Here is an 11,990-nt window from a genome sequence, read left to right on the forward strand (position 1 = left end):
ATTACAGAGTCGTTGTCGTTGGCCATTGTATTTAACCGTGACGATCCCTAATTGGTAATTCTATCGCCGGCCCGTTGCATTGTGCGACGTAATTGCGCGCAACGGTATTTTCGCGAGCAAAGGTAAAATCGATTTTACAAACTTCCGACTCTTTAGTGAAAACGTCGTCTCCCTTCAGGAATTCGCTACTTTTACGGAAAATGTTCCGTTAGATTATTCTCGAATTGATATATCTAATATTGATTAAATTTTACTATTAGAAGTTTATGATTTTATAATCATAATCACGCAGGTTTGATAACCTTGCTTGCCTTTTGACGATCTCTTGAATTTTATATTTTATATGCATTCATAAACTCACAGGTTTGCAGAATCAAATGGCAATAAGCACGCTTCTTCCAGAACCAAACAATTCAGGCTGAAAAAATTCTGATTACTCCATTAACAGTGAGTATATGCGCGTATCATGGCGGACGAGTTATGCGATGCACCCCCAGTACTATTTAATATCAAACATTTACTGGGATGCTCGTTCAAGAACAATAACTGTCTGCTGACCTAAACCGAGGACAAATTACCAAGTCGTTATGGTTGACCATTACATCCACTCACCCCCTTAACCACCCTAATTGGTAATTTCATCAAACACCACCGCGATTAAATTGGACCTCTACCATTTTCACTATTTGTTTTATTTTCACTTCCTCGAGTAATCTAATTTCAAAGGTAAAAACATACTTTGCTTACCCCAATTGTTTGCAACCCCCTAAGCTAATTTCAAAATCTCTTACCTAATCCACGAGATCGTAGGTCAAAACAACTGCTCCCTGAAAACCACTGAAGTCCTTCACCCCCGGTTTCCCGCATAACCACCCCCATTTTAATAATCCCAATAAATCCTGCGCGTCGCGAGCCACCCCGCGAAGCATCCGTATTTCACCGCTGACGAACGGCGTCCATACGACTCGCCGTTATTAATTATCATTAATTTAAACGCGGAGAACGCCGACCATGGTGTGTTCGCGGGAGAAAGACAGGAGCTACTGGACGAAGGGAGATAGAGAGAGAAAGAGAGGGGCAAGGAGGGATCAGGACGTTCTCTTCCAGCGTTGGAAATAAACGCGCGGACGGTGGCCCAAACCGGGGATAAATTACAGAGTCGTTGTCCTGGCCATTGTATTTAACTGCGGCGATGCGTAATTGCTGGAACGCCGTTGCATATACGGCCAGGCGAGGACCAAGAGCACCAGGGTGGAGAAAACGAGTTAGAACCGCGGAGGAGACAGGCCAAAACGAGGGGCGAGAGGGCGCAAGGCGGAGGGATGCCGGGGTAGGGAGCAGCCGCTGTGGTCGAGAACCATAGTCATCGGAATGGCCATTAGGGGTCTCCGCGTTTTCACCAGTGGCTCACTAAATTTCACCTTCTTGCACCGTTCGTGAACCACCTTGCGATCCTCCACAATTAATGGCGCGCCCTGCCGGCTGTTTATTACAATATCAGCTACCGCGCGAACGGCCACTTCCGGTGCTCTGCGGAGGAACCACCGCCATTCTGGGTTCGTTTGTCGAGTTCGTACATCATTCATCCTTAAAGGACATTCAAACGTTGCGTTTATCGGAGAATTATTGTTTGGAAGAAAGCACTATGAAAGATTCTTGTCTCCTCTCAAGAACTTAATCCACTACAAATTTGTCGTACTAAAATGATTGAAAGTGTGCAATACAAATTCTTAAGATACGTCTCTTACAAGATTGGTAGACCTATGGATATAGCATGTCACAACTATGACAACATCCTGTGCACTTATGCAAATGCTCACTCTTAAGCAGCGCCGAACTGTAGCCGACCGTATGTTCGTTTTTAAAATTTTTAACCGAGAAATCGAATGTCCTAAGATACTAGATTTATTGAAATTTAATATTCCGAGAAGGTTACTTAGAAACAATACTAATTTCTATACTGATCCATACCGTACCTCAATAGGTAAGCAAAACTGCATTACGAGAATATGTGCGACAGCTAACAACCTTAATATGTCTGTTAATCTTTTTCATGAATCAACTTCGGCATTCAAAAATTCAATTGTGCAATTTTGCGTGTGCGTAATCTAGCCAAACATGGTACACAATTTTTATTTTCTTTTTGTTATTGTATTTGATATCAATGACATATTGCCTGTAAATAAAGTATTAAATTATAGTTAATATTAAAAGGATCTCACAGATTCCTGTGTCCGCTACAAACGTAACTTGACAAACTAATCTACACGTTTACGCACGATCTCAGAATCATATCTCAGCATACATACTATTCTCATCGCATACATTTCATCCCCTACGGTCAAGGTGCCTCACCACCGCTTCCAAAACTGTCCCAAGTCTCGTTACGAGATTCCTCGGCAACAATGGCGATGTCTCCAACTCACCTGCCACCCGGCATTGTTGCAAGTGTATTCTGGGTGCTTTCGAAAAGTCGTCTGGAGCGTCTGCAGGCCAGGTCCTCGCGCGTTTCCTCTCGCTCGCGCTGCTAACGAGTGTAACGAGCCTCAGCCCGTCAAATTAAAGGCGGGTCGCGCAAGAGGCGAAGCGAAATTTATCGCCCCGCTTTCGGGAACCGCGGGCAAAGGCCACTTAGCTGCCCGTAAATGCGTCGTCTCTATGACGACACGGCGGCAGATGTCCCACCAATAGATCACCCCACGCGACCGAAGCGAGAGGCTTTGCGAACGCGTGTCTCTCATCGCGGGGCCCGCCAATGGGACGTGAAAGAGCCCGCGTATGAGTTATATCGTAACGAGCCCCGCTGTTTTTCCCGTCAGACGATCCACGCTGGCATTAAAAGATTCCTGGATCACAGAGGGAGAAAGGTCAAGATTCATTGCCCGCGGTATCTGTTCATTTTTCTGCCCACCCTCGTCCAATTGCTCCGCGCTACGTTGTCCGACCAACGAGATCTCGTGCAATTTTCCTTGGGTACAGGTTCCCTCATAATTGATACTTTCGACCCGTTACCTCGAACATGTGGGAATCGCAATGTTTTCTTGCGTTCGTGTAACTTGTTGAAATCACGAGCAACGTAATGCATGGTAATGATCGAGCACGCTGGAACTAATCGGAGGTGAAACGACTCTTGGGCCACGTGGTTGGGTAACTTTTGTCAGGAATTTTAATTATAGAATTTCTTTATTACTTTTGTATTGGAAAGTCGAGTCATGCTCTCGTATAAGACGTTCCAGAGTAATTATTCGAGAGTTTTAAAAATACGTGAGATTTCTAGAAATTTTTACCTAGAGCACGTCTACCTTATTTCAGATGAAGAAAGAAAAATTGAACCTACCTCAGACCTAAGAAACCCTTCAGACTGACGAACTACGTTAACGTCCCCTCTATTAGCCTAATAGGATTGCATCTACCTAACGTGAGAAAATATTTCGCAGGGACGAATTTCTGAAAAATCGTGTAAAACTCTCGTTTAATTAAAGCTTGGCCCCGTGGCGATTAGCTTCGTTTCTAGACAACATGGCCGTCGGCGCGAATCCGCCGAAAGACGCGCTCCTTGGCCCGTAACGCGTAATTGGCCAGACTGTGAACGCGACATTAGATCCTCGTTATCCTAACGAGCTGAAATAGCGTCGCGGCCCTCGCGGAGAGAGGCTCGATGAAAATTCGCATACCCATCGCACGGATGGAGGAGCAACCGAGCGATCCCGTGCGTCTTTGCTCTATTTTTCCGCGGCAAGGAAAGATTTAGAGCAGCCAGAAAGGAGGGACTTCGCAGTTAATCTGCCTGATCGCGACGAACGATCGTTTCCATTTTCCTTCGTTTTATGAAACGCGGTAAACAAGGTAAAGAGCTACTAATTCCATCGCTAACCCAAACATCAGCACTTACCCACACGATTTTATTAAATTTACAATAATTCTGTTGGCTTACATTCCGTCGGTGGAATTCCGTCATAAAATTTGTAGTAAAGAATTTACAGAATCCTTTCTCCAAAGTGTCTTAGACTGTTTGGAACTAAGACTTAAAGGTCCTAGAGCTCCACGTCCTTCACGTATCGATAAATGTCACAAGCGAGAGAAGTGCGTAATGCATCGTCGAAGCGATTGGATTCGGTGCACGAATAATTCGAAGCCCCCCAGGAGGGATGCAGTATTAAACCCGTGACATTTTACGAACAAAGACTTTTCCACGTGACGTTCACGCACGGTCGACGATAAAGCGGTTACAAAACACTGGCAACGTTAACGCCGCTCAATTTTTCCTCTAAACAAAAGCAGCCCAGCCCAGCCGGGACCTCGATTCGTCACGTTTCTCTAAATCTACCAGGCCATCAATTTATATGCGCGAAGTAACCAGAGGACAAGCTAACAACTTCTACTGGATGATTGCTATCGAACAATGTTGAGGAAATAAAAGGTGACGGAACAACAGATGCAGAGGAAACTGTTTCTGTTCTCCAAAGAATACCAGGATGAAGTAAGTGTGACAAGGCTGACGTAATTGAGTGGTCCCAGGCCAACAGAACTTGTTTAAACGACAATGAGATCGACCAATGCCTATGATATCGTATGTGCTTTCAATGTTGAGATGGAACATGAAAGTATTGGCAGTTTTCTGCTGGTAGAACAAGAACGTTTCAATAGCTTCTGTTATTTAATATACATGTTGATTTGGATATACTGTATTTCTTTACCGAAGGAAATCCCACTTCTAAAGACTCAACGTAGGTCATACGTAACAACATTGCCTGAAAATCATACGATTTCCTCAAATCGTTGAATCTCCAGTGGCATCCTCTATCAGAAGTCGGTCGGTCTCATCCACCCCAGTGTATCTATGTTGACTTGGGTATACCGTATTTCTTTATCGAAGGAAATCTCACTTGTAAAGACTCAACGTGGGTCATACATAACATCCCTTAAAAATCATACGATTTCTTCGAACCCCGCATCGTTGAATCTCGAAAGCCATCCTCTACCAGAAATCAGTCTTTCTCATCCGCCCCCGGGATATCGTTGCGACTTCCTGCCATCCAATTCCGATAGGGCAGGCATCCGTTCGATTGAAAAAAACGGCAAAGAAGAGACGGTGCCTCCCTAGGGACGGAATACGCGTACGCATTTGGTTACCTCCGCCTCCCACGCGCTCGCGCTTTGTCGCGGGCACTGCGGTCACGGTGCGTGAGCGTCTCGCGTTTAAGGTATAAGGGCATAAAGGTTTGCTTTCGGTTCGTCCGTCGTGAAGGTCCCGAACATGGTAGAACGTGCACACGTCTCTCGGCTATATGGGACCGAGAAGTCGGTAAGAGTAGAGAGACCACCCAACGCGATCGCGCGAGACTTCTGAAGCGGGAGGGAACGGTCGAGGGAGGGCGAGGAAGGGGGACCAGGCGCGGGGAGACAGCAGGGTCGAAAAGGAAAGACAGTGGAGAGAGCGAGGAGAAACGAAGCTGAAGGGGAGGGAGAGGTTGATTCCTAAGGGACGAAACGAGAGGGGGGATCAGGGCATCTGGGCAAGGAATGCTTGTTGGGTCATTAATGCTCCTCGCTATGCACGCTCCTTATGGATCTGACCAAATCAGTGACCGATTGCCCTCCCTTCCTTCCCTCCGCCGACCCCTCGCCGTAAAGTGGACCGCGTCGGGCTGCTGGAACTGGTATATATGCGCCGGGAAGCTTCTGGAGGCTCCCTGATCCTCGTGTTTCCGTCTCCCCCTGTTTCGACCAATTCTTAATTATTGGTTAACGAACGGATCCGCGAGCAGTGCCTTGCCATTTGTCTTGAGACATTTCGGTGGGATGGGTTAAATTCCCTTCCTCCTTGCCTCGTCATTGTTATTCTTTCTATGATATTGCTTTCGTCGATATTCCAGTCTTGGGGTGCGATGCAACCATGTCTACTACAGTTCGTTCCTCGGGAGTTGGCGAGGCAGTTCGATTGGCTGTCGCATAACGGCGACACCTCTACTCACACGCATTTGCGGTACCGGCTGAGTCGGTGATATTTACAAAGCTACAGTAAAGTTCCCATTAATGCACAAACTCGGGACTGAACTTGTGCATTAATGGGAACTTTACTGTACCGCGTAACGAAGCTCGCAAACGAGCCGTATCGAGATAAACTGGAAGAGCAATATTAACTATTGCCATAGATATATGTAAGAAAATTTAAAGAATTCTAGACATATAAGATACACTTTGTATTTAACCGACAAAGGGAACTCTTGGGGGAGCAAAGGCTGACCGAACGGTGAAATGTCCTTGTCTCTGTCCCCTTCAGTTCGCAGGTGTCTCGCCAACTCCTGAGCAATATACAATACAGCCTTCCTATGCTTATTACTATTGCTTTCACTGAACTTCCATTCCTGGATCTCCTGGAAATCCTGCCAGTTTTTAGGTCATTAATAATTCATCTTTTAGCGGAACAATTAACCTTTTACTCGGTTCCCGCCCCGAGCGAGAAAGAAACCCGCGCGGTTCACACGCCTCGCGAGGGGCGTAGTTGGCGGGTCTTATGCGCGGAACAGGTGCTGGCATCGTAACGGATCACGCATTGTTACATTGTAACGGTGGCTAGAACACGATTGCACGCGCCCGAGCCACGCTGGCGGCCGTGTACTTCCGGGCAAGTCGCACTTTTATTCGAGCACCCTACACGTTGCAATGGACAGCTCGGTATGTCGCAAGCACCATATTTTATCCTTGCCTTAATTCCAGTGGCGGACAATCTGATTGGTTACTGGGTCAGACGAAGCAGAATTTTATCGTAGGAGCGGTGGAGTAGGGTGAGGTCGAAGGAAGAATAGTATATTTTAATTTGAAGTCTTTAGGCAGCGTTACTTGAGGTGGTCATGAGGAAAGGGTTGGTATTAGCAAATACATGGGTCTCGCAGAGTAGAGAAAGATTCTTCTATTATCAAATGATATATGGATAGAACCTTCTAATATCCACCACATGACTGAAAAATGACCACAAATTGATCTTCGGTAATGACATGTGCGAGAGTACACGATCGATCAGTCTCCGATATGCAAACTGCAAGTAAACGGCTGCCACTGTGCGTGGAACAGGTGGGTCCCCAGGGGTTGAAGGGTGCGACACGGGAGACCGTGGAGTCGAATTGCGCGGGGAGGGTGAGAAAACCTCCCAACGAAACGGGAGGACAAAGGTATGTACCCGATCCTAGGCCAGTCCTAAATAAAACTTCATGCCGTATCGATTTCATGCGTAAGTGCAGCGCGGAGGAGGGAGATAGCTGCCATACGCTCTGGTAATTAAATTCTTTGAGAGAACGATCGCGGAATGCGCGGGCCGAAGCGCGCAATTAAAAGGGAAACGTTTCGTTTCGTTGCCCCAAAGGACTCTGGTAATTAAAAGAATACGGCCCCGGTAATCGAGCCGAATCCTTCGCCACTTTTTCTTTCCCTCCCTCCCTCGGCCACCCTCGTTCTCACGGAGGCTTAATTTCTTCCTTTCCTCGCTATCGCCGCCCTCCAAACGCGCTCCACCTTTTCTCGCGAAAAGCATAGTCTCCAGGAAACACCCCGAGCATGCTAATATTCTTTTCCACCGCTCTGCGCGTCCCTAGGCTCTTCTCGACCTTAAGAGCAGAGACGTTTTTACGGGCCAGAGGGCCAGGAGCCCGATTGAAATAGTTTCGTGGCAATTATCACGCGAGAGGGTCCACGCCGTCGACGACTGTTTTGCAACCCTTATCACAAAACCCCTCGACTGGCCTGACCAATGGCGCGAGAGGAAAAAATCATTATCTCGACTACGGCTCACGGGGTTGTTTCGACGCGGAGGACCGCTCGTACGAACGGCCGATTTACGATAAAAGTTTTACGGCTTTCGTCGATTTACTACCCCTTGGCCAATCTTTTTTAAGGCCATGGAGGTTTGGAAATACACAGGTCTAGATAAACTAGGTTCTGTCTTTATGTTTGAGTGGTGGAAATTTGTTTAAGAGTGTACAGGGTGGGTTAACAGATTTTTCCTGGATAGTTTCTTCTAAGTAGAAAAGATGATGGTGGATTTTAAAGCACATAGATCGCTAAAGTGATAAGTGTTAGATGAATAATTAAAATTCATATCAACAAACAGCAATCCTCGAACGAAGTGCAACCTTATTCGTTAACAATCTATTCCTACTACCGAATGACCAACAAATATACATAATTACTATAAGTTTAAAATAGTAACGACAACCACAGTCAGATTATAATATTCCACAAAGTAACCATCCACCGCTGAAAAATTAAATCTTCCTCATTTCACGGTCTGATTCCCGATCAGATCCGACATTGATGCGTCGTTAAACTATTACTCTGGAAAAATCGGCAGGAACAGTTCTTTGATGTAATTACACGCGTATGAATTCGAACGACTACGCCCCCCCCCCCCTCGTTGGGGACTCGAACAATTTTTTTTCTGAACTCGAAAAAGAAGCTGGGAGATTCGAGAGGCGACAAGCGTTTAACGAAGGGGCGCCATAAACGACGAAAGAACGAGAGACCGTAGAAGGAGAAAAAGAGAAAGAGGGAGGGATTTCTTCCGAGTTTTATTGCCCCGGCGTGACTGATTCGTCACGCTTTCAGGTGCCGCTCAAAAATCCGACTTGATTAAATTTTTGATCAAATTACTTCGAGTTAAATAAACATCCAGTTCGACGCCCGCCCTTCGACGGAGCCAGCGGAACAGGGGGTTGACACCCCTCGCGTTCGAATTCCGCGCGTTCGCTCGCGTCTGCACGATTTAAAGTCAGCGACAAATCTTTTCTCTGCAGGTCCTTGCAGTTTCGGATATCCATTACCGAAACAGAGCTCTCGCAGAGCATGCTTTGGATTGGTCATAGCAGTTGTAGAATATTGAAGATATCAATGATATTATTTTGATTCGAAGGTTTCGTTTATGTTAAGGGAGTATACTAGTATAAAATCTAATTTTTAAGGATATTTTGTCAAAGTGTAGACCTTTAAAAATGCATCCGTCAAGGGACACTGATATTTATAAATATATTCTTCGATTCTTTCGAACGGGAGTGTGCAAGATTACTTATATCGTGTTCAATTTTGATCACTTTCGTTAAATATAAAGTACGTATAGCCCCAACATATGATACAAAAAATTTCCTGTGAATTCCCCCCAAGAATCTAAAAGAACACCTGAAATTTACGCTTCAGACTAAAATACTCCGTTGCATTCAGGCTTTTTTTTTAAAGCGTATTATGATTTCTATAGTCGCCCACCCTCTAAATATTCTACCAAAACAAGTCTGCAAAACCAATCGCCCATCGACCATAGTAATTACCTCCCTGTTCGCGTCGCGAAAAAGCAAAACGACGAACCGACGGAATCACCGGAAGATAATAGAAGTCGGACCCGTGGTAAGACTAAGACGTACGTCGAGTACGAGGAAATTGATTTACCGGATCCGTTAATTAATCATGAAACTAATGGCTTGCGAGAATAAAGCCCCTGTCGAGCCGTGTGTATCGCGAGTAGGGGGAGGGTGGAGGTTGAAAAAGGGGAGCGGAAGGGGAGAGAGCAAGGCGAAGAAGCGGAGGCTGGGCGAGAATAAGAAGAAAAAGGGGGCTGGAAAGAAGCTGGAGCTCCTTCGACTCACTTATTCGCGCTTCGTGCCGAGGGTGGAGCGTAACGTCGAGTAATATAACGGGTGGCGTCGTTTTCCGCCCCGAGGAGGGTCGCACCCCTACGGAAGGGGGCTGGTAATGAGACTAATAGACACGTACCGCTCGTAAAAAGCGCTTTCGCGAGTTCCTGAAGTTAAACGCCGAGGAGGCTGCGTTTTGGGCGAGAGGGGAGAGTCGGCGAGCAATTTTATTTTGTGGTGCTTTCTCGCCGGAGTCCGGCGTATGCTTTTCCATGAATGCAAATTAACGCTTCGAACGGAATCGTTGCCGCCGTAATTAACGACGATCCCGCTGGCTGCCGTCTTGGCCTCTTCGCGCTTTCACCGAACTGAACATCCTCGTTTTCGTTTCTCCGGCCGCTGGTAAACAGATATTCCGTTTAATTAATTCCCGTCGCTCGCGCGTTTCGTGTAACGAGATTCGAGATGCGGCGCGATACAGTGCGCGGTATGGCACCGGAAAAAAGAAGCAAAATCTAATATGGCGGTGATCGTATGACGGTGTGGAACCTTATTGAAATGTTAGGGGAGAGTTGCTCTTGTAGGATACACGCGTTAGTGTATCCACGGATACCATGGGGTAATTTTGAGGATATTTGGACTTGTTCAGGTGCTGCTTGGTATTTCTGCGGATTTTGCATGCATCCGTGATTATGATAACCTAATGGATCGATTTTCTGTAGCCCTGGGAACTCTGAACATTGTTATTGGGTTGTCTGGAGAATCCACGTCGACTTCTGGTAGGGGGTACAGGTCTGAATATATCAGAATGGTTGGAAACAAATAACATGTATAAGATGTCATTACCGTTAAAAGGTGGAAAGGTTGTGGAACGAAATAGTACCTACGTAATTCAATAAATATACTATATCAAAATTCAATTGCGTCTTTGAATTTTTTCTTAAATATTGGCACGAACTTTCTGGACAACCTAATAACCTTAAAAGGACTTTAAAAAATGTAAAATATATGTATGCTGTGCGATAATGATGGTAGAGCAAAGTTTTTCGAGCCTCGAAGGAAAAGCGTACCGTGGAAGCCTGAAAATTAACTACCCTCTTTATGCCGACCTTTTCCGTAGAGGGGCAGACAGTTAATTAAAAAGCAGCGAAGTCGAATCATCTTAGAGGGTGAAGATGCTCGAGGCGAACACTTTTCCGCTGCGAAGTCTGTCTTGGGAAGTAATCAACGTCGTGATGCGAAAATTTTCTCGCTACTTCTAAATACTTTCGCTCTCTAATTCTGTAACTCGACAGAAGGGACAGGAAAATGCTGAATGATTAACAGAAGGCATGATTGTTGGATAAAGTAACTATTGCTAACTTTATTCACGTACCAAGTTTTACCTCGCGATTTTATTTCAATCAATTCACTAATGCAACCCTCTTAAGTAACCTAACAAAAATCATGTGCCTCTCTTTCCTTATCCCTTCAGCCCCCAAAAGTTCATTTCACCCCGAACGTATCTCATCGTCGATGCACCCCCTGGAAGGTACAAGTCATGCACTTCATCGCTCGTTTCAATTCATCGACGCGGTTATTTAATCAAACATTTCTCCCGCGCGGGTGTTAACGGCGTAGGGTGCGACCCTTACCCTGTGGCTATCGAAAGGGGATAGAGGGAGGGCTATTCCGTCCGCAGAATCCGACCTTCCATGGGCAACGACCCTCTAACTTCGGCGCGAACCGACTGTTGCCAGTAAAACCACCCGATAACGTTGGATCACGATACAACACTTACTTTTCCGGCCATTTGTCGGGATTTGTTCGGGCTGGGGTGCGCGCAAGACTCATCTCGAGCTTGGTCGACAATATGCTACCCTTCCGGAGGGGTGCTCCCCGTTTCATGCGAGTCGTGAAAACGATCCGCGAACCGCAGAGTGGATTCGTTCATTCAATGGACTAATCCGACTAAACGATACGATTTGATGGACTCTAGCTTCCTTTTCCGATTTCAGAAAGTATTTGTGAGATAGTCGAAACGCTTCCGGTAATTTTTAAGCTTAAGGCTAATTTATAAACTTTAAACTTAAGGCTATCACCTACAAAGGAATATTCTAATATAAATTTCGAGCTTTCGGTGGAAATAGATTCGACAGCTCTTCTGTGTACGTACCTGCTACCACGTAATCGAATAAACTCTGCGTCTACCTGTGGCCGTTTGACAGAGGGCAGCTTCCAATCTTACGGATCGTCGGCATGTGGAACCTAGGTAGAAGTGTGAAAGAGAGGCGTAGAAATCTCCATACGGAGTCGTAAAAGTGTCAAGCAGAGAGATAGTCTGTTAAATATCACCGCGGCGCGCGGCGTAGAAGAGAATTTCGAATTCGATTA

Source organism: Hylaeus volcanicus, chromosome 1, assembly GCF_026283585.1.
Source record: "Hylaeus volcanicus isolate JK05 chromosome 1, UHH_iyHylVolc1.0_haploid, whole genome shotgun sequence".
Taxonomy (NCBI): Eukaryota; Metazoa; Arthropoda; class Insecta; order Hymenoptera; family Colletidae; genus Hylaeus; species Hylaeus volcanicus.